Source organism: Ptiloglossa arizonensis, chromosome 7, assembly GCF_051014685.1.
Source record: "Ptiloglossa arizonensis isolate GNS036 chromosome 7, iyPtiAriz1_principal, whole genome shotgun sequence".
NCBI classification, from domain to species: Eukaryota; Metazoa; Arthropoda; class Insecta; order Hymenoptera; family Colletidae; genus Ptiloglossa; species Ptiloglossa arizonensis.
In genome coordinates, this window is record NC_135054.1 from 2,850,258 (window position 1) to 2,873,815 (window position 23,558).

Genomic DNA, 23,558 nt, shown 5'->3' on the forward strand with positions numbered 1-23,558 from the left:
GCGATGAAGGATGTGGAGCACACTGGTTGAGTAATACCGGATCTTTTTGACGAGAATCTATGTTAATTTGTTTGTTGCACTTTTTGTTGAAACAGATTTCTTACACATAAAAGAGCCGGAGAGTTGCAAGAATTTAATGAAACGTTCAAAAGTTTGGAAACTTCGGGGAAATAAATGTTAAAGTTTTAATATAAATGGCTTTGCGTATCGCTACGTAGAGCGCTACGTACAGTGGCTCGCACTGAAAGGATTTCAAAAGTGTTTAAACTGTTCCAAAATTGTCTTCCGTTGTTAATACTTAACCGAAATATCTCCGTCACGGCAGTTTTATCGTTCCGGACGAATACCGGGATATACCCACCACACACGCTGGCGTTATTATTTACTCTAGGCGTTAAAGTGGGGACTTATCAGCCGTAGTTCGTATTGAGAAAATATATCATATTGCTTCATACTTTTTTAAAACATGGTTAATACAATAATTCCTTCGTTATTCTTTTCTTTTTATTCTTTAGTATATCTTTATATCGTTATTTCCGTTACTATTTTGATAATTTTATAAAATTCATTTCGAAATGACGAAGAGAAAAGTTGCAAATATTGCGTGTGACGTGCAAGAAAATATTAATAAGAAATTAAGTTGTAGCTTCGATAGAAAAAACAATTAGACAATTAATTGTATCTAGGGATAGTGATATACAAGAATTTTTGTTATTCTTTAGCTTTTTTCCCTCTGGTTTATAATCTTTGAAATAAAATACAAAGTGTTATTGGGACAATAAGGGGAGGAGGAGTTATCCTAATCGAAAGTTTATATCTCAAGGATTAGAACGGTGGTGATCCAAAATGTTGAAATTTTATAGTTTTTGAGATATTAACAAAAATAATGGGCGAAGTAAAAAGTTTTGAGCGGTTTTCGTTAGATGGCTTTAGTTAGCCATATATCACGATGTATACGTTGCATCTTGTCATTCTATAGAGCGACGTAACGCTTTAAAAGAAATTCTCTGATAGTTTTATGTTTAGTGGATCCAGTTGTGTGTTAGAGCGTTCCAAAATGAAGGTAAACGAAGAGAAAATTCGATACATTCTTCAGTACCACTACGACTAAGGGGAAAAAGCGGAGCAGGCGGCCAACAAAATTTGTGCCGTTTATGGACCCAATACAGTATCGAATGCAACAACAAAGCAGTAATTCCAACGCTTTCGTTCTGGTAATATGAACGTCGAAGATGAGACACGCTCTGGTAGGCCAAACATCGAAAATGTTGATAAAATCATGGAAATCGTCGAGTCAGACCGGCACGCGAGCACTTATTCCATTGCCCAGGAACTGAAGATTAGCGAGAAAACCATTTAGAATCATTTGCATAAGGCTAATCTCGAGAAGAAGCCTGATGTATGGGTGCCACACGAATTGACGCAAAAAAACCTTTTGGAGCGAATCGATGCTTGCGATTCTTTGCCGAAGCGTAACGAAATCGATCCATTTTTGAAACGGATGGTGACTGGGGATGAAAAATGGGTCACATACGAGAATAATAGACGAAAAAGATCGTGATCCAAGCGCGGTGAGCCGGCCCAAACGATCGCCAAGCACGGATTAAAGACCAGGAAGGTTTTACTGTGTGTTTGGTGGGATTAGAAGGGAATCCTCCACTATGAGTTGCTCCCATAGAGCCAATCACTCAATTTGGACCTATACTGTCAACAACTGACCAGATTGAAGCAGTCGATCGACGAGAAGCGTCCAGAATTGGCCAATAGGAAGGGTATTATGTTCCATAAAGATAACACCAGGCCGCACACATCTTTAACGACGCGCCAGAAGTTCCAAGAGTTTGGGTGGGAAGTTATATCGCACCCATCGTATAGCCCAGACCTGTCACCAAACGATTATCACCTTTTCAAGCATTTGCAAAATTTTCTGGATGGTAAAAAACTGACCTCAAGAAAGGCTTGTGAAAACGAGCTAGTCAAGTTTTTTACCAATAGGGACGAGGACTTCTTCAATCGCGAAATTATGAAATTGCCTTCAAAATGCACAAAAGTTATCGAACAGAACGGCGCATATTTGGTTTAAATCCGAAAATTCTAATTTTGTTAATTTCATCGTCGAAATAAAGAGAAAAAAGCTCAGAACTTTTTACTTCGCCTATTATATTAACAATACTACTTACATTTGAGGGAAGGGAGGTATTGAGTGCGTGGTTATCACTAGGTACTGTGCGGATAGATGTTGGATGCGTGATTATAACTGAGTGGTGTGTGAGTGGATGTTGGGTATGTAGTTCATGTAACATACATAAAGAATATAAATCTACTATTATGGTGTATAAATTCTCTCACCAGTGGATTCAAAGGCAGTGTCTATCTTTGTAATTTTTATCGCCAAAATAAACGCGGTGTTTCTTAGAAATGAAAACTGATTTAAAAGTCAATAAACAGATCGTCGAGCAACGAACTGTTGATCTCAATAACTAATGTGTTCAGTTTCGTTTCATATCGTATCCTTTGTTGCTCGAAGTTTGCAAAAGTTTGATAAGCCCAACACAAGAATGACTCTACGTACTTCATTCGCCCCCATTCTCGATTTTGATTTTGTTTAACTTTTTGCTTTTCTCTACGATAATAAATGATATTTTCAATATAGTTTTTTTCTTGTACTGTTGGATCGAAGATACAATTTTTGTGGTAATTATTCAGATTAGGGGATCAGCTAATCGATTCCGATAATTTCAAAATATATCATAGAAGACAAGATTATAAATAATCTTTTTCTATACGTATAACCCCTGCTCAGTGTTGGTTTCCGAGATATGTATCAGTAAAATTCCTTTGCTACTATTATATTGAATTATGTTGTGGTACACAGTATGTGCACGTCCGTGGCAACGTATACGTCTTTATGTCTAACATCTGAATATTAAATCATAAAATTAATTATAAATTTTCAAAGATGAACACGTTGCAGTAATTATCCACGAAAAAATTGAGATTCAAGTATACAATGGACAAGGTTTCTTTTAATTTACACATTAAATCGTTATGTATGAAATGTCCCATTTTATAATATGTATGAATTCTCTGAAGTATTTTTGTTTTTCTTTTTGTAACGGTTGTTATGTCTGTACATGTGTGAGGTATCGTTTTAAAGCTTGTCATTTATGTAATTAAATCTAATCCTCATTTTTTCTGTGTACGTATCTAACTTTATTTTTACACGGTTTACGTTTCGAGATGAATGAACGTGGTTTTCAAATATCTTTCTTGTACGACTGGAAAAGTGGTTACCAGGTTGTTCAATAAGTTTCGTCGTTCGATAAAAACGTAGTAGCTGCTTGGAAAATTAACGATGGATTTCGTGAAAATAGTGTAAATAAAAAGTTGAAAAATAAAGACGAAAGTCTTTCAAACGGTGAAAGTCACAAAATGGAAAAACTTGCAAGGGAATTGGATATGCGTATTGCCACAGTGTCTTGTCATCTCGATTCAATTGACAAACTCGAGAAACTTTATAAGTGAACTCTGCACGAATTGAATAATCGGCAAAAAAATCGTTACTAAAAACGTTTAAAATTGTCTGCTTTTAAGAAACGATAGAGGATTTTTCGAGATAATCGATGATGTTCTACACCATGGTTGGGCAACGATGAACCTCCACGACACATGCCAAACCCGAAACTCTATCCAAAAAAGACAATGGCGACTGTTTCAGTGGTCAATGGTTGATATCGTCTAATAATTTCTTGAATCTAGGAGAATAAATCGATGCAGAAAAATATTGTGCCTAATTTGAAATCTTGCACCAGAAATTCAACGAAACATAGTCCGTATTAATCAATCGCTTGTTCCCAAATAGTGCAGAAGCTTTCTACGTTAAAATACGACACTTTGCCTCACCCTTCACATTCGCCAGCCTGATTACCGACAAATTTTCACCTATTTAAACATTTTAAACTCTTCCTTCGCGAGATAACGTTTCCTAATAAAAAATATTCGCCAAAAATGCTGTCGGTGAATTTATACATTTCGGAAATCGAAATTTTGACGAAAATAAAATCAAGAAGCTTATGATACGTTGTAAACATAATAATGTACGTACAATTCAATGTAATGGTAATAAAGCAATTTTGGTTATATCTCGGAAACTATGGCTGAGTGAGGTTATGTGTATACGAAAAAATTTTTCAAAATGTGGATTTTTATAATACATTGTAATATTACCGAAATTGGTAGAGTATTCCTCTAATCTAAATAATTACCATTTTTTCTTTAGAAATTTTATCTTTAAATTTTATCAAATGTAAAAATTAGTGAATGAATTATAATCGAGAAAACGTAACTTACCAATACTTTAATACTGATTCGAGATATAAACTTTCTATGTATTTTTTTCTGTTCTTTTCGCGAGTAGGGTTCCACGTAAAAACAAGGAGCTGCTCGTAAACTTCGCAAGGACTATAGTGAAGACACTTTAAAGAACTATAGAGAGAACTATACAGCGCGAACAAATAAACAACGATGCATACACGAATAGTTCAGGATCGGTACGCGAATATGCGATCGCTAGAAAACTGTCTAGGAATACCAATAGAGATGCTCCTTTATACTGTAACCACACTACTGCTCACGAACATATCGTTCATAGTTTGCAAACTATGTTCGTCACCAATGTGGACATTTTCGCGAGCAGCAAACACTGTTCGCTCACGAGGAAATACATAAAACAGTGTACATTTGACACGTCACGTTTAAGCGTTGGTTTTTATTCGATATTTGACCGATGAACATCGACGTAAAATGGATTGATTTAAAAATTGAAATGTTAATTGAATCATATCGTGAAACGTGAAAAATGAGTATTATGAAATAGAACCCAAAAGACTGAATATATCGAATATATATAACGTCGGTAATAAATTGGGACATTAGTGAAATCGGGAGGGAGATCAAAAAACAAAAATTTGAGAAAGAAGTAAAATACAGAACTTCTACGGACAAATTATTATATACACAAGCATGCGGATTTATTTTAAAACTTTACGATTTTTCAGTACTTCTACGTACGAAGTGGACATAGTAACATAATTTCTATTATTGCAGTTATTTTCAAATTTTTGTAAATTTTATATTTACAGCGGGTTTAATAATAGCAAATATTGATATGGTTTATTCGTATTTGTCTTAGTGTAGTATGCAACCGTTTCTACAAAAAGATAAATTCATTTCGAATTTTATGTGCTACTCACATCGACTTTTTTCCAATTTTCTTTCAATGGAAGTAAAGATGTCATTCAAAAATTTTTCTAGTTATACCAACAACTACTCCATTCATTAAAATAATTTACCCTTATGGTATATGCATTTCTTATCTTGGTAGGTTTTTTTAAATTGTGTAAATGAACCATGCCAAAGTAATTATTTTTGCTTTCCTTGGTTTTAAAAGAACCTGTTCTAGACAATTGATAATAAAACATTTTTAAAGAACCCTTTATTTGAATGCCGAAATATGGTTTTATTAGACAGTTTTTTTAAGAAAAATGAATCGTTAGCGATAAAAATATATGGTTCATTATTCCACCAATATGGCAGTGCCTTGTTGTTGGGTAATGATAAGGTTATTTCATTTAATATTTTTTAAAAATTTGAATTTCTAAAAACTGTTTCATTGAAAATTATCCTTAGCAATCGACATTGGCATGTAAAAAAGAATATTTTATGTCTACTACAGTGAGTGAAACTGTGGTGAATGATCTTTTGTAATTGAAGTATTCGTTTCCGGAATACATACAATGGTGGACATACACATAGGTATTACGTATGAACACTTCTTACACATTAGATTCTATTGTTGGTAATATTGTGTAGGAAGTATGAAAATTAATTATCATTGTGATTTTTTAATGACATAAATGACATAATATACATGTGTATATATATATAATTTTCACTTATGAAAACAGTTTGAAATGTTTTCAAACAGGCTACAGTTTTTATTATCTTGTTTAAAGTTTGAAATTAATTTGAAATTAATGTAAACTTTAAACAAGATAACAAAAACTGTAGCCGTTTTTATATTTCGCCTTGCGGACATATATATACTTATTTACGAATAATATATTTCCGATATCCTATACTATTTTTAAAGATGAAAATTAAATAATATATGATTTTAACCTATTGTAACAGTAGTATTACTCTCTCATTTTGTCACTAGTTTTAATGACTGTTGCACAACGTTTTTGGGTAGATTTGATGAATCGATCGATAAGAGTAGAATACCATGATTACTGTATTTCTTTGTGAAATTCGTTAATACTTGTTTTTAGTATTATTTACTTATCTATATCAATATAAAGAGCATCTCCTAGGGTCCAGATTTTGTGTCGATCATTTCAATACAGTAATTTCTTTTCGTCGAAAAATTGTTTAACGATTTTTGTTGTATGCTTTCGATCGTTATCGGCCTGATAAATCCAATTGTTCTGTTGGCCATTTTTCTCTAGCTAATGGTAAAAGGAATGTTTTTAACAATGTTTATTTGAAATATTTTTATATGTCAGTCTTCCTTTCTAAAGTAGCTGTCCTTGACATTGTTGGCGCGGAATCAGCAGTCGCTGATTGTAAGATCTACAAATTTAAAACAAATTCCGTAGGCATGAACACTAATAATATTCATAAGTATGCAACAATATCGTACAATTAAGACAAAATGTTTTTTATTGCCTATTACATAAGTCAAAGTTATATGAATGATGCAAAAGAAAATAGTATTATATACTTCAAATATATAAGAAATGAAAAGAACTAAATTATAAACATTGTTGATGCAATAACAGAAACAATGAAAATTTAATTATACGTACATATATCTTCGCTACTATAGGTGTTTGTTGAACTACACGTGTTATCTAGCGCACATAAACATTGTGGAAAATTCTTTACTTAGGAATTTTAAGTTATTGATTTGAAAACCAGAGGAGATATGCAAGTAGTCTGTAACGAAAATAAACAGCAAAATATACGGCGAATGTTGACGAAACAACATAAAAAAATTGTTTACAATTAGAGAATATGGATGAGGAAGTGTTTCGTTAATCAAAAAAAGAGAAACAAATGAAAGAAGCTCACAAAATAATGAAACGAACTTAAGTAACCCTTATTTCTATTTTCCACCAACAAATTTTATAGAATTAATAAGAAATGATTCCGTATAATTCCATAAGCACTACTCTTACACCATTTGCAATATATACAATCGCTACAAATAACACTAACATATACAATCATTCATGAAAACACTGGCACTGAATACCATAGTTTAAAATATAGTTTAAATACGTATATAAACATACTGTAGAATAGAAAATGATTAGTTTACAAGTTGATTGATTTATCGAAACTTCCTTACGTATTTATCGAAATCTTCACGTATTTCCTAAATAATTAAAAATATCACTTGTTTCGACATTTTGAGAAGATACATTAAACTGAAATAATAATCACCTGAAGAGATACATTAAGCTGAAATAGTAATCACCTGTTATCAGAAACCGCAACGTAACAGTCTTTCCTTAATTGAAATTACTACTCGAGAATTTGTATCGTTTTTCGTTAGTTGTGGTTCAATTATACCGAGTAATTTCACACAGTACTTCGATAAACTAATTTCACTACGTATGCTTCTTGTTTAAAACATTTTTCGTCGCCAATATCAACGTCCCCTTTTTCTTCTAACACTATTTGTTTTTATTAGAAAATATGCAGTTGATGTGAGCATTGAATCTTGTATAGATATTTTTTAGAAAATTTAATCTACCCTGAGATCTGAAGACGGGCAAGGTTAACAGCGAACTGCTCGTGAATACTAAGCGAACAAGTCTACAACTGTTTGCAAGCTCTAGTATGGATACGGTACTGTTTCTATTCACGAGCAATTTACGAGTAACTCGCCAACTGCTCATGAACAATTCTGGCCAATGTGGACCCAGCATTACGTATCTCGTTTATACAATGTTTATTTGAAACTGTGCATTTCTTAATATTCTACAAAATGTTGTATTTCTAAATTATATTGTGTACCTAACACTTTAGTAAATGCGTTTATATTTGTCACGAAAAGTAGGCCTTGTTAAAACCTGGTAAACTACTTTTATTTTTTTCTTTAAATTAGGAATATATGTTTAGGACATGTGCAAGTTGTCTTAATGTAATAAAAATATTGACAATCTATATCAGGCAGTAGCATGTAATATCGTATACCTTACTAGACTCCCCCTCCTCTCCCTTCACTTGCTTAAGGGTAATAAAATTTCTATCTTTTTGGGTTTATTATAAGTGTTTTATTTGCACGTAATGATTTATACTGATCAGTGACTAATCGAGAATGATGGTCGATTTTCAGTGCGAGAACCTGCATAAACTCTCCATCTTTGGAATTTTGTGATAATTTTTTGTTTGAACTCTGTTTAAACTGATACGTGTCGGGTTACCATATCGTCTTTTTAATGTTCCCCATAAAGAAATATCGTATCTAGTTCCAATTTAAAACTACCAAAGTGACTAAATGGTTTAGAAAGAAATTTCATATTCGAATGGTAAAGATAAGTTATTGATAATCGGAATTCTTTATAACGATACAGTAACGTATTATTACAAAGAATCGATGAAAGTAAGTTTGGCTACTCTCGTAGCTTTTTTCATACAACGAGGTTTAAAGTTATTGTAAGGTCAGTGAGTGATATACCATACAACATATTAAATTATACTTTACTACTGATTACAATACAATACAGTGGCACTTAAGAAATGCAAGATCACGTCGATAAAGAACTCTGGAAATATACATACAGCGGATAAATAATTAAACTTTTCTGTTTCATGAGCCCCTCTAGCCATAAAACATTCTATTGCAAACATTTATTTTCTGAAATTAACGAACGAGGAGTTGTCTTAGATGGCAATTTCTAATGGTTTATTCTGTAGATTTTTTTCAAAGTTACGAACTAATATTCTGATGAATCGATTGTCTCGATTCGAGTTTCCAATGACGTTCGCACTTATAATGTCGATAAACGATTCAGACGTGCTTTCTCTCCTGTTGTACAGGTTGTTTCAGAACTACAGGTATAATACAAATCTCACTGTTTAATAAAATTTACAAAAAGGTTTCAATAAAGAGGGGAATCGATTTTAAGATGTCCAATCCTTCAATATGCGCAATAATAATTCTGCAATGTGATTACAAATACTGTAGAATCATGTAAAGCGGGCGTTACCATTTGTATGTCTATACGTAAATAAAATAAAACTCACAAAAAAGTTTCGATAAATATAAGGTGGAAAACTAATCGATTTTGGGATATTCAACTTTTCAGTGGGCAAAACAATGTTACGTGATTACAGGTAACGTAGAGTAACTTATAGCGGACGTTACAGTTTGTGCTTTTGTATGTAAGATAAATGTCCATGATTTTTAAATTTAAGTAAACATAACGAGTTAATATGGGGATCAAGAACAGCGTAAAATAAGTCACTGCAATTAAGGAAAACGATAGAAAGTATAGATTCACGACTGCCTGAGTATAGCGTTACTAAACGCGGTGAATCTCGGTACTATTAAATACATAAAGAAAAATAATGCAGATATAAAAAGGTATATTTAGTCCGAGATCAACTGTAAATTTTCTACCGATTATAAAAAAAATAGTAGTATCGTACTGGCTATTAGAAAAACAAATCTGAACGTGGATGCCTTGATAACGCATCGAGCAATAATTATATGTAATAATAAAAAATTAAATTGTTTATTACTTTAATTTGTCAAAACAAAGATTTCTTCCATTAAAAAAAAAACTATTTTTTCTTTTATTTATTTTCAATACTAGTTTCTTATTGTTTTATTTGGAAACAAAATATTGCGCGATTGTTTAAAAATATTAATATTATTAATTTTAATGTAATATGTGAAATCACTTAATCGAAAGAAAATTTTACCACGTGAAGATATTAAAATAAAAATATACTGATTAACCTTGAGAATATTTGGTTCATTACATATCAGTATTCAATATTCGAGTTACTAAAATTCCAAATTATTGTAAGTTTTAGTTGTATTAATGGCGGTGATTAAGTTCATTAACAACTTGTTAAACAAAGTATGCGCAATTCTACAAAAAATCATTTACAAACTCGAAAACTGAATGCTGCAAAAACGATTAATTCACGACACATGATCATTAAAACTTGATTGTTTCATTTGTTGAGCTCTATTAACTCGTACGGTTGGTACCTATAGTTATGACTCGCACTGTATTTACAAGCCGTATTTCAGTAAAAAATACGTGTCCCTTCCCTGTATAACACTACAGCGCCTTACTTTTACTTTACGTAACTTTCTATTCCCAGACGACAAACTTTTCATATTAAATATCTATTCGGCATAAAGAATGAATTTAAAATTTGTCTTATAATTCAGCTAAAAACTATAAACGACAAACTTTTATTATACAGAACAGAGTGTAATCCGTAATGTAACCTAAAGGAATATAATAATATTTTGGGAAAAAAAGAAATAGGGTAACGAAAGTTTTTCATACAAGACTTCATTTTAGACAATATCGAATTTTAAAATTTGTGCAATTAACTTTTACACTTTTAAGATACAAGTAAATATCAAGAACTTAATTCGTATAATGTTAAGGAATAAATATAAAAGCTCAAGGTCAATGGTTTTATAGTTTTGAAGGTTATCTTGCTTTTTTATATGGAACTTTTTATATAGACATATTTTCAGTTTTTTCGTCCTATAGCTAACATTGAAACGAATTCATTGATGCAATTCAATATGATCTTTAAATGACATCGGATTTAAAACATTTGTATAATAGAAAATATTAAAGTACTTTCTTTAGTTTTTAAATATTCATAATGATATTTATAATTGTAATATATTGTATATATTACAATCTGTTGATTACATTTGAGAGCAGTTCTTCGGTGTTGTCAAGGAACACCATTTTGAACATTTACAAAACTATATCAAGTGCAAACAGTGCTGTAGAAAAATCTATTCGTTTTTGCATATTCTTGTAGTGTAGTGGTTTTAAAATTATGCTTTAAATGATTTTATTAAAATTTGTAGAAGGAACTAACGAAGTTCAAAGCGTTTTACCATGTAGATGAAACTTTTTAAACTTTATTGAAAATGAAACTGTATACTGAAGACATCAGTATTACGGAAAAGCTATGTGACGGATAGTTCCAAATTGCAAGAACAATCACAAAATTCAAGGAAAAATCTACGTACGGAGACCCCTATCGGGACGATTTACTTATTCCAAAAACGTTTTGATACGTGTATGCAAAATAATGAACACTTAACGAAGATTTGAAATTGAAAAATTGTGTTGATCTAAAATACGAGTACTTGTTCAACAAAAGAAATCGGTACACCTTTCAAAAATGAAATCATTTAGCAGTACGAAAATTTTGAAGAAGTGTATTACACACAGCCCTGATATAACTATTTAGCTAAGAATAAGTGTTCGTAGAAACTCAAATCTTTAAACACGTTTCTCTCAAAACGTTGCTCTTTAAACCGGTTTATACGATTTTGCAAAAACTAATAGATGCATCAATTTGAAATTTCATGTACATATAAACTAAATATTTTTTATCGTAGAATCTGGAAAAATTGCATTAACTATAGAAATAGGAAAGTATATACAAGAAATATGTTAAACTTCTTCATATGCTGTGTGGTGTATATGATAAAGAAAATAACATAGGAGAAAAGCAGTTTCTGCTGTCATCTTTGTCTTCCATTTTCGAGGAAGTCATTTTTGGTTGAGCGTTGAGGTGGTCCAACGTTCGACTCCAAGTCGTCTCTTCCTAATAGTTACTTACTGCTATTTTTCCGTTCTATTGCTGACAGTTCGGATTCTTCTGCATTACATTTAATTTATACATTTTTGTATCACCAACTTTGACGATTTTTTATTGTAATTTTTCTAATTATTCACATAAGTGTAAATTTTCAACTTTTATCTTATTGTTTCTTGAAGAGGACCTACACGAAATGGTCAAAATGTTGAAATAAAGTATTTCACTTCGAGATATCGTTTAGGGTATCAATTTTTGTTTTTTTTTTTTTGTATTAAAAAAGGAAATTTGATATTCAGGAGAGTAGGAACTTATCCTTCTCTCATTTAATGATGAAAAGCAAAAGAGAAGCAGGTTATTAAATTTCTATATTTATATTTACATATAATTATGTTGAGTGGAACTAAATTGATTTTGATTTCGAGAGAAATTACGTTAAAAAATAAAAAATTGTTGAAACCTTCGAGATTTGATTTCATCTTCTTAAAAAATTTCCTGCGGATAAAAATATTACTCCATGTATGCACTATTATGTTTCACATGCGCGCAAACTTTCATTAAAATTAGATTTATAGGTTAGAGGAATTTTCTTACGATATAATGTATGAATACTTTCGCGAAACACTGTATATGCTTGGAAGGCGTTGTAATTTCGTTCATATTTCAAATTTCCGTATAATATTTAACAAACATAAGAACAACATGTATATTTGACTTTATGCTTACTTCGAAATAATGGATTAAGATACATTACCATTAAGCTTCGTATAAGTATACGGTTATTTCGAAAATGGCACATACATATGTAGATAAGAAGGTTTTACTTACAATTCTAAAACGATTTTTGAATAATTTTTATTAAGTTCTTTTTTGGATTTTTTTTCATAATAAATGCAACGTGACTTCTGAGTTAGGCACAAACATTTTTACACGCTCTCTATACTAGGCTCCTAGACTCGTATTTTGGCAAGAGACACAACCTTTACCAATAGTCATTTCATTTTTCTAACGCGATACGCCACTTATAGCGCGTTTCTAATGCCAGACGTAAAACAATGAGTCATAGTAATGAAGTCACTTGTGTCGATAATAAAAAGGTCCGTGAACCATAGACGCTGACTTTCGAAACCTCTAATGAACGCACTCATATGCAAACATACAATGCAAACAATGACTGCACGCAAAAGCACTTCGGTCGAACAGCATTGGAAAAAATACATTTCACATAGCAGGCTTCTTAATACTAGAAATTGTAAGCTGACGGAAACTCTGTTTGCAAGAATAAGATTTTCTGGATTTTTCTACAGTGGGTTTTTAATTCTGTGTTTCATCGCCAAAAACAATGAAAGTTTAAACAAGACGGTCAGAGAAAGATACTCATTTGGACGTCAATAATGAAATAAATTTGTAACGAAAAAATTCTCCACCAAACATAAAATTCTAACGAACTGTTGAATGAATTGTGCATCGTGTTACCATTGAAACAGACATTTTATCGAATCGAGCAAGTAATAATAAACATAAAAATCGTTTTTACAATGATCAAAGGAATCTTCGATGTCTATCAATGGTCACAAAAACTTTTTTCATCAAATTGTTACACGTAAAATGTTGATAGTACATGATAAACTATTATCGTAATAATATTATTACACATTCTGCTCATTATAAGGACTAAGGTTAACACTAGATTTACCAACCAATTAAAATGACTAGTTCCGACTGCTTTGACAAAGAAATTTACTTTAAATTCCATAACATATTTTCAAAAGACATAACTTTTTCTATTCTGTAGATATAATCGATTTCATAAGTTCCTCTTTTTTTTTCAATCATCGATTTTCCTGAGATACATACGAGGAACACTTTTATATTCCGAAATCTATCGATAGTTCTAGTGTTAAACATCCCAAAGTAATGTTTTCTTAGCGAACGACAGGAAAGGTCTAACCAAAGAAGAAAAAATAAAATGTTTTGAAATTTGACTGTTAGCTTAAGCAACTGACAACACGTTTAAAAGACAATTTGTTCATGATTGTCCAACCGTTGTCCCCCTTGTCGTCACCGTGAGCTGAAAAACTCAGCAGCGTCAGTACTCGGGTGATAATCTCGTTAGAGGACCAGTTATCTCGTTATACGCTTCGTTGTACGTCGAAGCCTGCAAGATGGAAAGAGCTTGGTACGCATGTGCGAGCACACGATCCACGTGTGCACGTGCACACACTGTTGTACCTTGCACGTGCACATATTCCATTCGTCGTATGATATTATGCAAGTACGAACGAGCCAATAAACGCCAAATCACGTAATGATTGATTCTATAAGTGATTATAGCACCTATATTTTTTGAACCTTTAGCATTTCGGTATTACAGATTCAAACGATTAACGCAAAAAGATGTTTCGTTCAAAATGTTATTTTGATCAATTGGTTTTAGTTCACCATTTTGTAGTTAATATTTGTCTTTGTTTGTTTCAAAGAATTACGAAATTGATTGAATAAAAGTTTCTGAAGCGAGAATATTTTATTTAGAAAGAAAATACTATCTTGCAGTACTAACTGAACTAAAGATAACGGTAACGATTTGACAGTAAACATTTAACCATAAACATTTCCACTATCATACTTATCTCACTTATTATTAAACATAATTTATGTACAGCTTTTAGACGCATGATAATTTTTTGTAAAAACTTTCCAGAAAATTATTTTATTTCAAATAAATGATCCGAATTTTGATGCTAAATTTAGTGAGAACGAACTAACCGATTATTGTACATTTGTAAACGCGATAAGATTATTTATTCTACGTATTCTAATGTGCAGATATTAAATTTACCATATAATGAATAAAAGTAGTAGATTATGTGATAAATCAAGAAGTAGTAACAACGGAATATTACATCTTTCAATATTTGTCTTCGCAAAATTATAACTCCTTTTTATAATTTAGTTACATGTGTCAAAGTAAGATGTACATTTATTTAAATTTACACTATTTTAATACATGCATACATTCATAAGTAGCGCGTAAATATTTTGAATACGTGACTGCTGTACATACACATATACACATATATACATGTTATTTGTAATTAAACAGAACAGAAAACGAATCAGTTACACCTTATTGAATTTAGCAGATTCTTTACAATACAATAATTATTCTACATTGTGGATGACGTAAAATCTTTCAGTATATCTAACAAATACTTTCAGGTGACATAAATTATATTAAAATGTTTTGTTAACTAAATAGCTGTTTTCTATTAGTGTTATGCTGCATTTCTGCAATTTATTTTTTATCTAAATATAAATCATTATGAGAATAAATTTGCAAGGTTACGGTAAGGACTAAAATAAAATAGTTAGTTTCATGTATACAAAAATTAAATGGAAGTATGTGAAAAATCATTAACAAATCACTGCTAGTTACGAGAAAAACAATAATAATGGAGTTAATTTTCATGTGTTAAAATTACATATTATATCATATATATAATCGGCGATATGTCTATTATATATATAGAAGCGTGACAAAAAGTGCATGAAAATGTATGGAACCAAAATTTTATTAAATAAGTATGTATTGACTGTCGTTGACTACAGACCTCAGAAGCCGAAACAAAGGTGTCAAATTATACCATTTATTATACCACTTCCCGAAGAGTTGGCCAAATTACTGTCATCGACTGCAGTCAAACATGCCTGGCTTATCCTCCTTATTAGATGTAATTTTACAATCATTTTATTTTTATGCTTCTATATTACACCATACAACACGCGATACGATTATATTTATCTCATTATGTTCCTTCCGCGTACATTAAGTCAAAAAAATACGATCGGAAAAGGAAGATATATATTCTACAACAAATATTTATTGCATCATCCCCAAATCCATTTAATGTCTATACTTCTCGTAGCTATATGATTAGTAAGTTGGCTGATATCCAATTTGTTTGAGCCTCGATATCAAGCTATATACTTTTATTATAAATAACTGGCTTAACTATTTTTAGTAATAATTACAACTCTCTATGGTTTTAGAGAGAAGTAGAACAGATATGTCGAATTGCTGAAATTAGCATTGTATTTTAATTAGGGTTTCAACATCTTGAAGTATTTTATTGTTAAATCATCGAATGTGAAAGACTATGGACTTTACTTAAGAACAAACAGATTATAATGAAATAATATTGGAATAAGTAAATATTAAACACAAGAATGGGAGGTGGGATCAAAACAAAACCAGACTTTATTTATTTTTTTGGCATTTGTGTTAAATGTTATCTAACATTTAATGGCTTTACGAGATACTTCTCTATGCACTTGTGTATCATTGTGCTAAGTGCCAACGAACTGTAAATATCGTGACGTATGTTACAAATAATTTAGTAGAAGTGTGATTGGCATTGTATGTTTCTGTAATTCCAAAATGCACCTTAAGTTTGAACAAATGGCAAAGGTGAAATTTTGTGACAAATTTAAAAAATCTGCCTCAGAAACATTTAAAATTATTCATCAAGTCTATAGCAATTATGCCACGAATTGGAACTCAATACTTTGAGTGGTACTCGGATTTAAAAGTGATAGTATGTTTCTCGAAGACGACAACAAATCCAGGAGACTAAAATGTCGACAAATTCGAGAAAATTGTTCGTTTTGACCGTTGAATAACTATTTATAAAATTGCTGATAGTGTTGGTGTTTAACGGTGCAAACAATCGTAACAGAAAAATTGAACATACATACGTCACATCGTTAATAAATGTCCCCCTGACTTTTGACACACGACTAGAAAAATCTTTGATATTTTTAACAGCAAACAAGATGACAATCATTCCACATCCTCTGTGCTCAACAAATTTAGGCCCTTATGATTTCTTCCTCTTTTCAAAAATGAAATCGAAACTCGAGGGACGGTATTTCGACACGGTGTGAAGAAAATTCAAATTGAATCGCAACAGGTAGGAGAAAATTTGAGGCATGGTAACAATAAAATTTTTATGAACACAGTCCGGTTTCTTTTTAATTACATCTTCAATTAATAATATTGGAGAAAAATGATAAAACGTTATTTTCTGCCTAGCTCTACCGCCATTGCAAGTTTCAATTCGATAACTTGTACACGTAGTCCTAGTTCTTCTATTTTTCTTGAAATATTCTTTTTTTTGCAATACTGAATATAAGCGAGTTATTTAAGGTTGTAAACTACAGTGATTTTTTAGTTGCGAGAGCCATATTGCAGAAATGTACAATACTTTATTTAAACGGTATTTCAGCCTTTCGTGCAAGCCCTTTTCAGGAAACAATATTGTATACATATGCACACCTGGGAAATTGAAACAATACGATACAGAACAATAATAGGGATATATACGTAATAAGTAAATAGTATATCGAGCCAATAATTACATAACTGGTATGGAAATTTACCCATTAATCTACGAATTAATTAAGCGAAAAGCGAAAATATTTTGATACATATTCCCTGCCCTATTATAATGTGTTGAAACATTTTATAAAATACAATTTACTATGATTTCTGGTGTTTATCTCACGTGAACGAGTTCTCGTCCCCTACTCTCATTTTAACTTCATTAAAGTCACACGTCTATATTTTAAATAAATTCCTTTCAAAACCTGAGTAATTTACAATAGTAGAAATTGCCTTTTTAAGTCCAATATTTTGAACGTATCCAAATTTGTTTTTTTTTTATGTATCTTTAGCAAATTTGTTAGCACATTGTTTAAACAAAAATTGATATTTTGCAAAACGGTTCGAATGTTTAAATTCATTATACAAAAGTACGCTGTTTTGTTTAAACAATTTTTTTCTATTGAAATATTGAGGAAAATGTGTTTTCCTCCCCAACTTTAAGGGCTGATTTCACCTCTTAGATATGGATAATAGCTGATAAAAAAAATACGTGTCAAATATTTTTTTCAAAGAAAATCATTTGTCTTTAAGTTTCATTAGAATCGACGATTTACACTTAAGCGATGTGTAAAGTAGTAAGCGTTTCAATCGATTGCATTTATATCAAACAACGATGACAAACGTATCAAGTTAATAAAAAGTACGAATAAGACACAAATAAAGTATACAAGTACATAAAGTGTACTAGACATAATCCTCGCTAATTTTGCCCTATTTGCATGACATAACTTTATGATTTATGTTTTACTTAATCTGGTAAACCATCGAGATCTGTGTATATGAGTGCAAACGAACAAACCTAACATTAATTCAGTTATTTTTAAAGTGCACGAATATTTACAGCACTGCAAAGGCGTTTAACACGCGTATTATTTTGGTTTAATACGCTTTCTTTAAACGTATCGGAACAACTTGATACGCTATCGTGTCCACCGAGCATTTGATATTTGAATCGAGTATTTACTTACCGGGTGTGCTTATCAAACGTTCGCTGTAAATTAGTTCGCAGCTAGTTTCTCGAATATTCAACCCTTGCTGCAATTACTCGTGCAGGAGAGCTTTCTGTAGCCAATACAACGACAATACATTTTTGACAAGGCATCGATTGAACATCATTACCCATTTTGTACTACTTAACTTTCCGACGTTTATACGCTGAATCGCACAACAGTGCTTTCGAATTGAATTTTGATTAATTTTAAGTTGATGCACAGCTCTGTTATGTCATCCAATAACAGACGTTAAATACATAGTCAACATCATTAAATATTCCAGTGATACAATCAATAATGTCAGTGCCTGTTGTATATACAAACATGAAATTTTTAAGTCTAAAAAGGAACAAGAAAAAAGGTTTACCTCTAAAATTAGAAACAGCATACAAACCAAAGTGCAGCAAGCCAAAAGCCTAGCTCTACCGTCATTGCAAGTTTCAATTCGATAACTTGTACACGTAGTCCTACTTCTTCTACTTTTCCTGAAATATTCTTTTTTTTTTGCAATACTAAATGTAAGCGAGTTATTTAAGGTTGTAAGTTGCAGTGATTCACGCTGAATACACGCTGCATGCACGACCTACCGGAGATACGACCGATGTGTTAAATACGTGTGTAGAACAATGCACGAACACGTATCTGCTTCCGTTCTCGGCAGCAGTATTTGCAAATGCATCTACACACTTCGGCAACCAATGTAAAGATATATACTATACAGCACTGCTCCGATATTCTGAAGTATGTCGTAAATTACAATTTTGTTTTAATTTAAAATCACTCCAATACAATGCCTTTTTCTATTTTATTCCGAACATTCTTATCGTGCAAAATATTTCATTTATTTTTTACATTCTGCGCTCTATATTGATCCTAGCTGAGATTTTTTGTTCTTATTTTTAATATCAGCTATTAGATCAAGAAAGATTCCCTGTAATATTTCACTGACAGAAACCATTACGTATATAGTAACAGTTGACACAATTTAACGAGAGGAGAAACCAAACATATCTCTGGTTCAAACTAGATACAATAAATCCTTGTAAAGTAATGTCTCGGGTACTGATACAATTTGTTGCTCGGATTCATGGTCAGTAATCATTCCCGCCACTGTTTGTGCTTCTTCGACTTGAGCGACCGTTAGTTCCAAAAATATATATACATATGAAATTATGAAAACAAAACCCGACTGATCAAACTTTATCCTATTGTGTCTCGTTCATTGTCCTGTTCTTGCGGCCCGTTTGAATTGGATCAGTTCCGATACAAAATTGTCTACCCACGTTTCGAAAATTAATAATTTACGGTTCCAATTTTCAAACATTATATAAGATGCTACTGTACAATATGGTAGAATCGTTTCCCTGTTTTGTACAAAAACGTTAAAGTTTGAAGGAGGAGGGAAATTCCCGAAGAATATTAAAAACAAATACTTTTTGCGCGTTACAGTAATCCCTTTTTAAATGTCCCACGTTCGTCCCACGATAAAACGTATCGTATCATGTTTACAACTATTTATGTCTCTCAGCTCGAGTGATCATTACCCATGGACTTGAACAACCGGTAGCCGTAGATTTAAAAATCGGATTGCGGAATTTTAAAGCAATGTCACACTTGAACCGGCAGCTATTGGTGCAAACTAAACATTTTTATAAAATCCCATCAAATCTTCACGGAAGTATTATCAATGAATTGATCGTTGCGTTAAAAATAAATCCAACCACAACTTTGTTTTTAATTATATAAAATTAAAAGTTTTGGTCTCATTTTCTTTGGAAGAATCTCACCAATTTACCGATAATACTATGAAACGGTATATATTATGGAGATCTTCGTATACATTACGAAGATACAATAAAATGTAAAGAAGTTAATGGTTTGCAATATTAACTGTAACACCGATACGTATACGGTATTGGTTCGAAACTTGGCAACCAAGTGAGTGCTTGTAATACGAGCTACGCTCGCTGTTGCACACATTCTCGATGTATCTTGTCCACTCTCTTTATCGCACGGTTCGCACATGATTGGATCTAAGCCGGTTGATTCTAATAACTTATTCGCTACCATGCTTCCTTGAAACGTTTCAAGTAGACCTGACACTGTACAGTGTACTAGGTTGTTCGATAACTTTTGTCGTTTTTCCATTGTATAAAAATACTATGACGCTTCAACTTTGAAGAACTGTAAATATACGAACGAGTCAACGTTCACGAAACTTCACATATGTTCATCAAACAATAATACCATTTTTAGAAAAATATAAAAAGGCCAACCTAATAGCTCCATTTCTTATCGAACGATAAAACTTATTGAGCAACCTATTATGTTCTAACAAGGGGTTATTGTAATAGTTTCATATGTTAGGAAAAAAACAATACGAACGGAAAAGAATTAATTTTTCTAGCAAAAGTTATTTTACCAACGATTTAATTTCGAATAAATTCTGTAAAATGAGACTATATTAAAATGAAATAATGTTATTGTATATCGTTAATTTTAATCTATTAAGAACTTGATATATCTGACTGATACTATATATTCATTGCATATTACATACATATTGTCAACTACCTACACATTGCAGTATTCAAATATGGCTTCTTACATGTATGGTTTTACAATAAGCAAACAATTAGTTTGCATTCTTCCTTTTTATATTACCTGTAACATTTATAACACAATTTTGTAATTAGACCGAATTCAGACTTATAGCATCAATTTGCTCTTTAATGAATTAATTGATCAATTTTTTTACAACAATCGTTTGCCGCTTCATCTTTTAAAAGCATTTCAATTGAAATAGAACTTATGTAAAAGAATTATATTATAAATTTCAATGAGATCAGCCAGATATAAGTTCCTGAAAATAAAACTTTGGTTCGAATAACATCGAGAAGAAGTAAAAAATTCTTAATCACTCAAACAGTTATTTAAGTGTTATTTTTTATTAGTCCATTTTTCTGTTCAAGCTTCGTATGAGAGTATGAGAGTACTTTCTTATTATTTTGTACCCTTTACTCGAAGTAAACGTAATAATATATTAGTAGATTGTTAAAGAAAACAATTATCTACAATATACTATGAATTTATGGTTTTATTTATTCTATGAAATATTTCTTAATCAAAAATATCAGCTCTGTAGAAACAGTTTTTAGAAGAGTTATTAAGATACAATTTTTTAAAAGGAAACTATAAAGCTCGAACAGAATTATTAAAAAATAAAAGTTAATCGTTTTTTTCGTTTCCGGTGAAAAAGAAGCATGTGCTCTGACAGCTCTGGGAAAATGAACAGGAACACGATTCGTTATTTACGCGTAAGAAAAATATCTTCCAATGTCGTAGCTAATTGATGAGTGACGAAATAAAGATATGCTCTTCCTGCTAGCTAATTAGTTTGACTATGTGAACCAATTAGTTAGAGTTCATTCCTGCATTGACGCGAAAGTTGACTTTACACATTCGATATTCGTCGAATCCCGAACAATGAATGTTGACATATCTCAAACTTCGATTTTTTCCCGTTTAGTGTCGGTAAGCGACTGAATTTTCGAAAATCCACATAACTATACAGCCCATTTGGACAATAGCGATTTGGTACTTGAAAATGGGTTTAAGTGTTAAAGAACACGAGACTAGATTTACTACATTCAAGAGATTAAAAGTAATTTTTTCATAAGATCTGTTATCAAGTATTGAAATACCAGTTTTCTTTATTTTTCCTGGTTAAATGGTGCTATCCATTAATATAAATTAATATAAACATTCGTTTAACGTTTCGGCCCATACATACGACCGATATGTGATCAAATCCAAAGTACAACATTGTCCAAATTATCAATAGATTTATTAATCAAAATAATAGCTAGAAGTACAAGGAAATCTATAAAGAAGAAAATTTGCAATTGTTTATCTTGTAGCTAAATACAGGAACACGTGTTGCAATAAAAGATAACGGTTAACTCATACAACGTGAGTCGATTGTTATCTTTTCTCACAATACTGTCCTTGTTTACAGAACGAACGATTAAATTTTTCTCTTTAATAGACAAAATTTCCTTCGTCGTATTAATAAAATGGTTATAAAGCCAAATTTTATTAACAAAAACAAATTAGAACATTTGTCTTTAATTTTGACAATGTTGTATTCTGAATTTTATGTGTCGATTGAAATTGAAAAATTGAATTTTTTTCTGAACAAGGCCCGAAATGTATGGATCGAAACGTTGAAAAATGTATGTTCCGGAATAACAGTTATAGTTTCCGTTAATTTACGTATACGTTTCATTTAATATCGTTCATGTTTAGTAGATGATGTAGTATGTGTAATATGGTATACTCTGATGTTTGATTTTGAAATCGTGTTTGGTCCTATTGATTGTGTTTGATGGTGGGTTGATACACATGCAAAACCATAAGTCACCATTGTTTGTACGTATATTTTTGTTTTCCATGTTTTCATAATTGTAAACAGAAGGTTTTGTATGTATTTGTCTATTTTATATATTTCCATTACCTTTATTAGCCAACTGTGTGGTTTGGAGTCGAAAGCTTTTTGTAATCTGTATAACGTATGGTCAGGTTTCCTTGTTGTTTTTTAGCTTGTTACATTAAAATGCTGTCTGTGATAAGTTTTTCTTTGCTCGATACAATATTATTTTTTTTTTTTTTTGTAATTTATTCAGCATTGATACAATACAAACAATTCTTCTTCTTCTTCTTCTTCTTCTTCTTCTTCTTCTTATTGTTATTATTATTGTAGTTATTATCATCGTCGACACCGTCGTTGTTGTTATTGTCGTTGTTGTCATTATTATTTAATTACAAGTTTCAACTTACCGATGGTTAACGATATTGCAAGTTTTCGTAATATCTAGTGTTTCAAGCGTATTACGTGTGCTTCATGAAAATCGTGAACGAAATGGTATAAATCCCATCGTTCGACGAGTGTTATCCGCAATGGTATTCGGTAAGACGAATTCCGAATTTGAGCGTGCATCTTTGGGAAAAGGAATTCACCGAACGTAACTCAAAGCAACGTCCGCGAACGCAAGGGGACCAAACAAACGAAATGGTCTGCTGCTGACTGCATTAATGTCACGAAATGCATCGAAAAGAAGTGCACGCTTACGAGTTCCCGTGCGTGTACGTTTAGACGTACATTTAAAAGCACTTACGCTCACCACACGTTTCGGTGTCTATAAAGAGCGGCGACGTTGCCATAGTCGAACCGTCTT

At 31.6% G+C, this 23,558-nt stretch overlaps 1 protein-coding gene and 1 pseudogene across 7 annotated transcripts in view; one reads left to right on the forward strand and one right to left on the reverse strand.

The window, feature by feature from the left end:
* Ipk1 (Inositol phosphate kinase 1) overlaps positions 1–23,558 on the reverse strand; it is a 375,197-nt gene that overhangs the window by 90,773 nt on the left and 260,866 nt on the right. Inside the window, exon 1 of one of the 7 annotated variants that reach the window (XM_076315770.1) lies at positions 7,544–7,827. The exons of 5 other annotated variants lie outside the window; for them this stretch is intronic. The gene's annotated coding sequence lies outside the window, so the exon portion shown is untranslated. Of the gene's footprint in view, positions 1–4,350; positions 4,561–7,543; positions 7,828–23,558 lie in introns of those variants that run through there. One more of the 7 variants, XM_076315771.1, reaches the window with a different exon arrangement.
* On the forward strand, positions 980–2,267 carry LOC143149313 (histone-lysine N-methyltransferase SETMAR-like; annotated as a pseudogene).